The sequence below is a fragment of the Morone saxatilis genome, unplaced genomic scaffold (assembly GCF_004916995.1).
Source record: "Morone saxatilis isolate NCDOM2014 unplaced genomic scaffold, NCSU_SB_2.0 Contig23, whole genome shotgun sequence".
Classification (NCBI taxonomy): Eukaryota; Metazoa; Chordata; class Actinopteri; family Moronidae; genus Morone; species Morone saxatilis.
Genome location: NW_023339796.1, coordinates 354,857 through 362,070, shown reverse-complemented (window position 1 = coordinate 362,070; position 7,214 = coordinate 354,857).

Here is a 7,214-nt window from a genome sequence, read left to right as displayed (position 1 = left end):
GTTGGAAACACTAACAGAGACGCTTTATTTTGTTTCTGTCCCATTGTTTTGGTCTGAGACTTCATACAGTATATATAACCTTTAAAGGATTAAATATGCCTTAAATAACAAGAATTTAATAAGGAAAGAGCTGACTCATGTCCACACGAATCCTCTTGAGACTCCCCTATGCTTTAGTCTTATATAAGATGTTTAAACCGATCTTTACCAGGGCACTGATGTTAGTCTGATGCACTGACAGGACTGTGTGGCGTTCCCTAAGGCCTGTTTCAGCGCCATCTTCTTGATCAGCGCTGGGCCTCATATCTGGAGAACTGGAGATCATCTGAACACATGTTCCAGCAGCAGTCGGGCTGCATTCGCAGTCTTCCTGTTCGAGGATAAAAACAAATATTTGCCGTTCGTTGGCTTCGGGGCGGAAATGTGAAGAATGAGGAAGTGCTGGTGCGTTTGTGTGGAGCGAGGCAATCTGCAGGAGACGACCTGCAGGCTCTGAAACACGACGGCCGGCCCGAGATCACTCTGCACACTTCCTGTTTTTCTCTGCAGCTTCACATTCGATCTGAAAACAGAAACGTAAAATCCCCCTCCGTGATTGTTGGAGCCTGACTCAGAGTCAGAGCAGTGAAAGTGATGACGGACGTGAACAGACTGAGGAGCTGATTAAGCTCTAAAAATACATTATTCCATATTTATATGATGTAAAGATAAAACGCTGCCCGGCGGAGAGGTGGAGGCTCAGTTTGTAGTTTTACTCATTCTCGGTCATCTGTTGTTATTAAAGGGTCCATATGTCAGATTTTATTTTCATGTATTAATCACTTTTTATTGAGTAAACTGGTTGTAACACAACTACAGTTGCACAATTAATCCAAAACTTATAGAAATCACAATCCAAGCAAAGGCTGTAATGTAACTAAAGTAAAATGAGACCAACAGCGTTATAATGACGTTCTGTTGTGATGTCGATTTATTTTCTTTGGTACAGACAAAATTAAGATATTAATTACATATTTGTACACACACACACACATATATTACATATATAGATCGATATGCAAGTTACTGTGAAGAAAACATGCAGTAGTAGTGGGAACACTTAAATTCTTCCTCAACAATTTATTATACAAATTAACACAAATTAAAATAAAATATGTTTTTTTTAAAGTAGCAGAAAGGGAACTATATCAGAATTTAATCCGTGTTGTAAACAATAACACAACCTTAAATGATGGATGTCAGATATTGTACAGAACAGCAGTATAACGTTGGATTTAATGATTAAATGATGATTATATTTTGGTGGCGTTGGGAGTAGAAGGTCAGGAGGTCAACCAGAAATCATACAAATAACTGAATTTAGTGCCAACGTCTCCTGTTTGTACAGGAAGTAACTGCTGCTGCAGCTCGACCTCGCTGAGCTGATCAATCGATACAAACGCTCCTCCATGTCTGACTGACTCCCACACTTTTCAGTGGGGGGGGGGAATTTGAGATGCATTTGAAGCAGCAGACTGAAGACCACTGATTGTTTCTTCTGGGTCCTAAAGTCACTCAGAAACCCCTCACTGGGACACTTATGTGACCTGAGCTCAGATACATATTAAGTTCACATGTCCTTTGTGACTTCTTGTGTCACCTGGAGGTCGTATGGATGCAGTCGGGGTGGAGATCTTCGGTTAGTGAAAGAGGGAAAAGTGGTTTTTGGTTCAATCTTGGCAACTATGTCTGAAATTTCCTGTTGCCATTTTTCCCACTTTTTCAATATTTAACCGACCTCCAACCTCACAAAGTGTCCCACAAGGATCAGTACTGGGCCCTAAAATGTTTTATTTTATATAGTTCATTAAAGATGTTTGCGAAGACTCAGAAATATTACAATTGATTGTTTTTGGGAATGAAAACGCGAATCGATCTGATATCGACACAGAACTGCAGTTATACAACGGGACCCCGCAAGACCTGATGAGACTGATTATAAGTTGGACCCGGCCCACCTTCAGTCCGGGGTCAGAAACCTCTACTGTCAGTGCACAGATTAGCATAGCTTAGCACAAAGACTGGAAGCTGGGGGAAACTGATAACCTAGCTTCATTAAAACTCTGTAGAACAGGGGTCTCAAACTGCTGGCTCTGGGACCATTTCCAGCCCTCCATCCCCTTTCCTACGGCCCACTGGATTATTTATTTATTTATTTTAGTTGTTTCAGTTTGAAATACCTAAAATGCAATTCAAATGAAAACAATAGTATATTTTAAATAAGAAGGTTAGAAGGTTACGATGTGCAGAAACATCGTTATGACGTCAGTAAGATATTTTCAGAATAATGTTGAGACGCTTTGAGACTTCGGCTGTAAAAGGATCTAAAATGGTGAACTGCTCCTTTTGAAGCAGCACCTCGTGGGCGGTGGCGAGATAACAGCGCCGGGCTCCAGCGCCGCAATATTTGGTTAAAGTTTTGTGACTCAGATGCAGAAAAAACAAAGCTGTAGATATTTCAGCCTCAAATGGTTGTGAGGTGGTTTGAGCCGAGATCCGTTTGTGGCGTTTCAGAGGGGAAACTTTGTGACAGCGTTCAGCCGGAAACCCCCTCTGCCAACAAACAGGTTCCTGCTGGTTCCTGATGCACCTGAAACCACGACCCCCCCAACCTGTCAACTGTCTGTCCGCTGGTGGAAACAACAAAGAACATAAAACAAAAAGTCACAACTCCTCAAACCAACAAAGAAGAAAAGGAGGCTTCAGGTTTCTTTGGTGAGACTAAAACCTGGAGGCCACGTTTCCCACAGAAAGCAGACGTCACTGAACACAACACGAAACCTGATAACTATGTGTTTCTTCTTCTTTGTGTTTTCACTGCAGCGTCACGTGTCCGTCCGTGGGCACCATAAAACCACCCTGAAGCATCAGTATGAATAAATGTAATCTGATCTGTGATCGGACAAATATATGATGCAGAAATAAATCTAAATAATGAACTAATGATAATAATAATAAAGGTTTGGTCTTCTGTTTGAAAGAGTCACAAGAGACAGTTTAAGATAGTTTATGAGCAGCAGATGAGGAAATATCTTTATTTTTAGTTGCTAGTATTGAAAATCCCTGGATCCTACATTTCCCATAATGCAGTTCAATGGCATCTTTAATTAAAGATTTTTGACATTTAAAGTCCATTTAAAACCCGGTTATATTGTTCTTCTATTTAACAATGAATGACTTTTACAAAAACTTTATTTGTATTTTTATATTAAATTCAATCGTTTGTTGGGTTTGTTTCTGGGATTGTTGTGGCCTAAAATGTCCGACTTCACTGCAGCTTTTCTAAAAAGTTGTGATGCTTTTAGTTTTTTTTTGAATATTTTTCTGTATATTTATTGGGAATCAAGGAGGATACGATGCAACTGAATGGGAATAACCAGTAAGTAAGCTGAGCAGGTGTAAAGTCTGTGTGCTGCTCCTTTAATGTTCTTTACGTACAGGTCTGCAGTCTGAGTGAACCAGCGCTGAAAAGGTCACAGGTTTGACTCCCACCTCCTCAGTTTCCAGCCCGCTGTGTCAGCTGAACGCAGAGAAATGAAAAGTGAATTTGTAGCCCGTCAGTTTCACTCTGCAGCAGCGAGACGCCGCAGACTCTCGGCTGCTGATCGGAGGTCAGATTTCCTCGTTTCCTGTACGACGTGATTAACTTTCATGGGCAAAATGAGACGATGGTTCAAACCACTGAAAGCTTCTCTGTTCTCTGCAGCTTTCATTTTAAAGAAGACTCAAATAACAAAGATCCTGACAGTGACTCCCATTTTAATTTGTAAGGAAACATAAAGTCATATCCTGCTGATCAAAGCAAGAACAGTGAGAGACTCTTCAGGGACCTTGTGGACGTTTGTGGTAGAAGAAATACTCAAATCCTAAAAGTAAAAGTATTCATTTCACAATTTAAAAATACTTAATGCATTTAAAAGTAAAAGTATTATCAGCTAAATTAGCTAAAAGTCTCAAAAACAATATTACTCTTTTTGCCCATCTTTGGCTCATGGCTGCACAAGCTAATGGAAGCTAACATTACAGTTAGCTTATTTAAGTCCATCAGGAAACTCTATAAATTACCTCGGTACCGCTGTCGTCAAACCGTCCTCGGAGGTTGTGTTCACTGGGAGGCTGCTGAGCCCCGTTCAGTTGCTAACACTAACAGCAGCTACATTAGCAGCCGTAGGACGTCAGAGGGAAAACCAGACAATGTTCTCTCCATAAAATATGATCCAGTTTCAAATCTCTGATAAAGTTGTGTTTGTAAAGTAATCAGTGAGCTCCGCTGGCTAGCCATGCTGTTAGCTAGTTAGAAACTAATGAAAAACGAAGTTGAAGATTGATTGACGGGTGAATGTCAGGATATTATTGGTTGAAATGTTGTTTTAGAGGAAGACAAACTGATTGGTTTTGTTATATAAAAAGACAAAGAAAATCTTTTTTTGGTAATTTATTGGCCTACATTGTTAAATATGGGAACAATATGACCATTTTTAATTTCATCTGGACTACGATGGAGCTGGATTGTAGTCGTGCACACATCAATCAGTCAGTGAGACAGAGGAAGCTCCTCTACATTAAATGGTTATCAGACTCTTAGACACAGACTTTAAACAGTTATAATACCCAGTTTGAATTACGCAACGGGAACAATGTTGCACAAGTAAAAGCGATCACGAGGCTTGTTTACGTGTCACATAATTCAGGAGCTGCAGAACAAAGAGGGCGTGATGGAGGCTCTGTGAACTGGGACGCCGGCTCCCCGATCGTCCCCGTGGACCTTCACGCCGACGGGGGAACGCTGAGAGAGGGAAGCGGGTTAATTAGCCTCGATCAGATCAGCAACAGGAGGGCGGTACCTTCACACTGAACTCACAGACAGACGGACGGATCCCGGTGAGGCCGAGGTCCCAGCAGGAGGCCCAGTGGGGGGTTTAAGGATATTGTCAGGGTGCTGTGACCTTTGACCTCCCCAGCCTTCTTATTATCAGCTCTAATGGCAGCAATCTGGGAGTGATTAACGTTCTGAAAACAGAAGTTCCTGCACTTCAGGGCTCGTGAAAGTCAAAATAAATCATGTTGTGCACGTTTACTGTTGTTTTAATGTTCAGACTTTGTTTCCCTTTTAAGAGATTTTCTGTTTTATTTTTATATATAAAACCTCACAATTAACTCATGAAATATGATGTTGTTAGTGGTGCAGTAGGTTTTCAGATCCCTTACTCAGGTAAAAGTACCACACTGTAAAAATAGTTAGTTAGTTAGTTAGTATGTATTCGAGTATTAAAAGTACAAGAAAAATGTCCCCCGTTGATCAGAATCATATGTATGATAATATAATGTTATAATATATGTAATATATGACATAATTAGATTATTATGACTGACTACATTAATGTAGAAACAGGAATTTACTGTGGAAGTTGGTTGGCGTCATTTTAAACTACTTTTTCATAATGCTTCTATCCAACCCACAGTTTTGATGATTTCACACGAGCTTTAGACTGCGGGCAGAGGTCAGTTGGTCAACATCCTGTCTTCAGTACACAGACTTTAAAAAAATGGTGTTATTCTATATATAACGCGAAATTAGACCAAAAGGCTGTAAACATGGGTCTTATGGAGACTGACTCACTGCTGGAGCCAGCCTCTAGTGGCCGTTAGAGGAACTGCGGCTTTTGTTACTTAAGTGTTGGATTTTAGTGAAATATTTGAAAAAAACATAAGAAAAACACAGTTATTCTTATGTTCAGGTGATTATACACCAATAAAAACATCCCTGTTACACACTGGACCTTTAAATAGTAAAGTAACTAAAGCTGTAAAGTTTTGTAAATAGCCCGTAAAGTACGGTTTTTATCGTCTTTTCAGTGCAGACATTGTTTCCTGTGGGTAAGGAGAGAGACTGAGGGCTTCTGGGTAAAAGCAGAGACCAGTTGGTGAAGACAGCAGAGGCTTCTGGGAAACTGAAGGCCCAAGTATGCTTGCCGCTTGAGACTTGTCGCGCGACACTGTGACGTCAAAATGACGTAGATCTCGCTGGCGCTAAGATTTGTGAATTTAAATGTTCGTATTCACTAGACGATTTCTTAGCCCACTAAACATGGTATTTTTACGGAAAACGGAGTCCACTCCTCTCAGGCCTACGGAGTGGTCTAGGCCCACTGAAGAACACAGGGGAGCTCGGGCTTATAAGAAGAAAAACACAAAAGATGGAGATAAAGAGAATTTCCAAACGAGTGATGAAAATGTGTGTGTTGAATGAATGCCGGTGTTTGCTGAGGGTGAAGGAAGTCGTCTTGTAGATACTGGACCTGTGCGACGTGAGCGTGACGGATAAAATTTATCTTGCATAGGTGCTAGCGAAGGCATAAGTTAGTATTTTCTGAACGAGGTGGCGCATGGGAGGCTCAGGGCTTTGGTAATTTCTACGCACAGAGAGAGAAAAAAAAGGTAAAACAAAATATGGGCGGGTCCTTTTTTTGATTTTCGCCAAATGACGAGTCGGGGGAGTTGCTTCCAAAAATTTGTCCGCGGGGGCCATATGGCGCTCCCCTCCCATTATTCAGCAACGATTATGGCGATTGTCTTGCGCATGAGTGTTGCGAATGTCTCCTGTCGGTTCCTTCCATAGTGGACATGATCGTACAGATGCCCTGTAGAGCGCAGCCTTGCTCGGAAAGGGCTTCCAGGTTTCCCGGGGTTTGAGCGCGCTCCCCAGATCTAGTCATTTTGACTGTCAGCAGTGTCGCGCGACAAGTCTCAGGCGGCGCAAGCATCACTTGCGGCCCTTCAGGTATTCCGCAGAAGCCTCTGCTGTCTTCACCAACGTGGTGCTCTAGTGCTTTTACAGCAAGAGCCCTCCAGTCGGCCTCTCTCCTTACCCCAGGAAACAATGTCTGGGCCACTGAAAGGACGTAAACAACCGTATTTGAACGGGCTATTTATCAAAACTTATTCAGCTTTAGCTTATTTATACTATTTAAAGGTCCAGTGTGTTACAGGGATGTTTTTATTGGTGTATAATCAGCGCTGACACATTAAGTACATAACGTGTTTTTTCTTATGTTTTGTTTCAAAAATATTGTCACTAAATGCCAACCACTTAAGTAAGCAACAGCGAGTTCTCTACGGGCCACTAGAGGCTAGGTCCAGCAGTTGAGTCAGTCTCCATTAAGCGCGCTATGTTA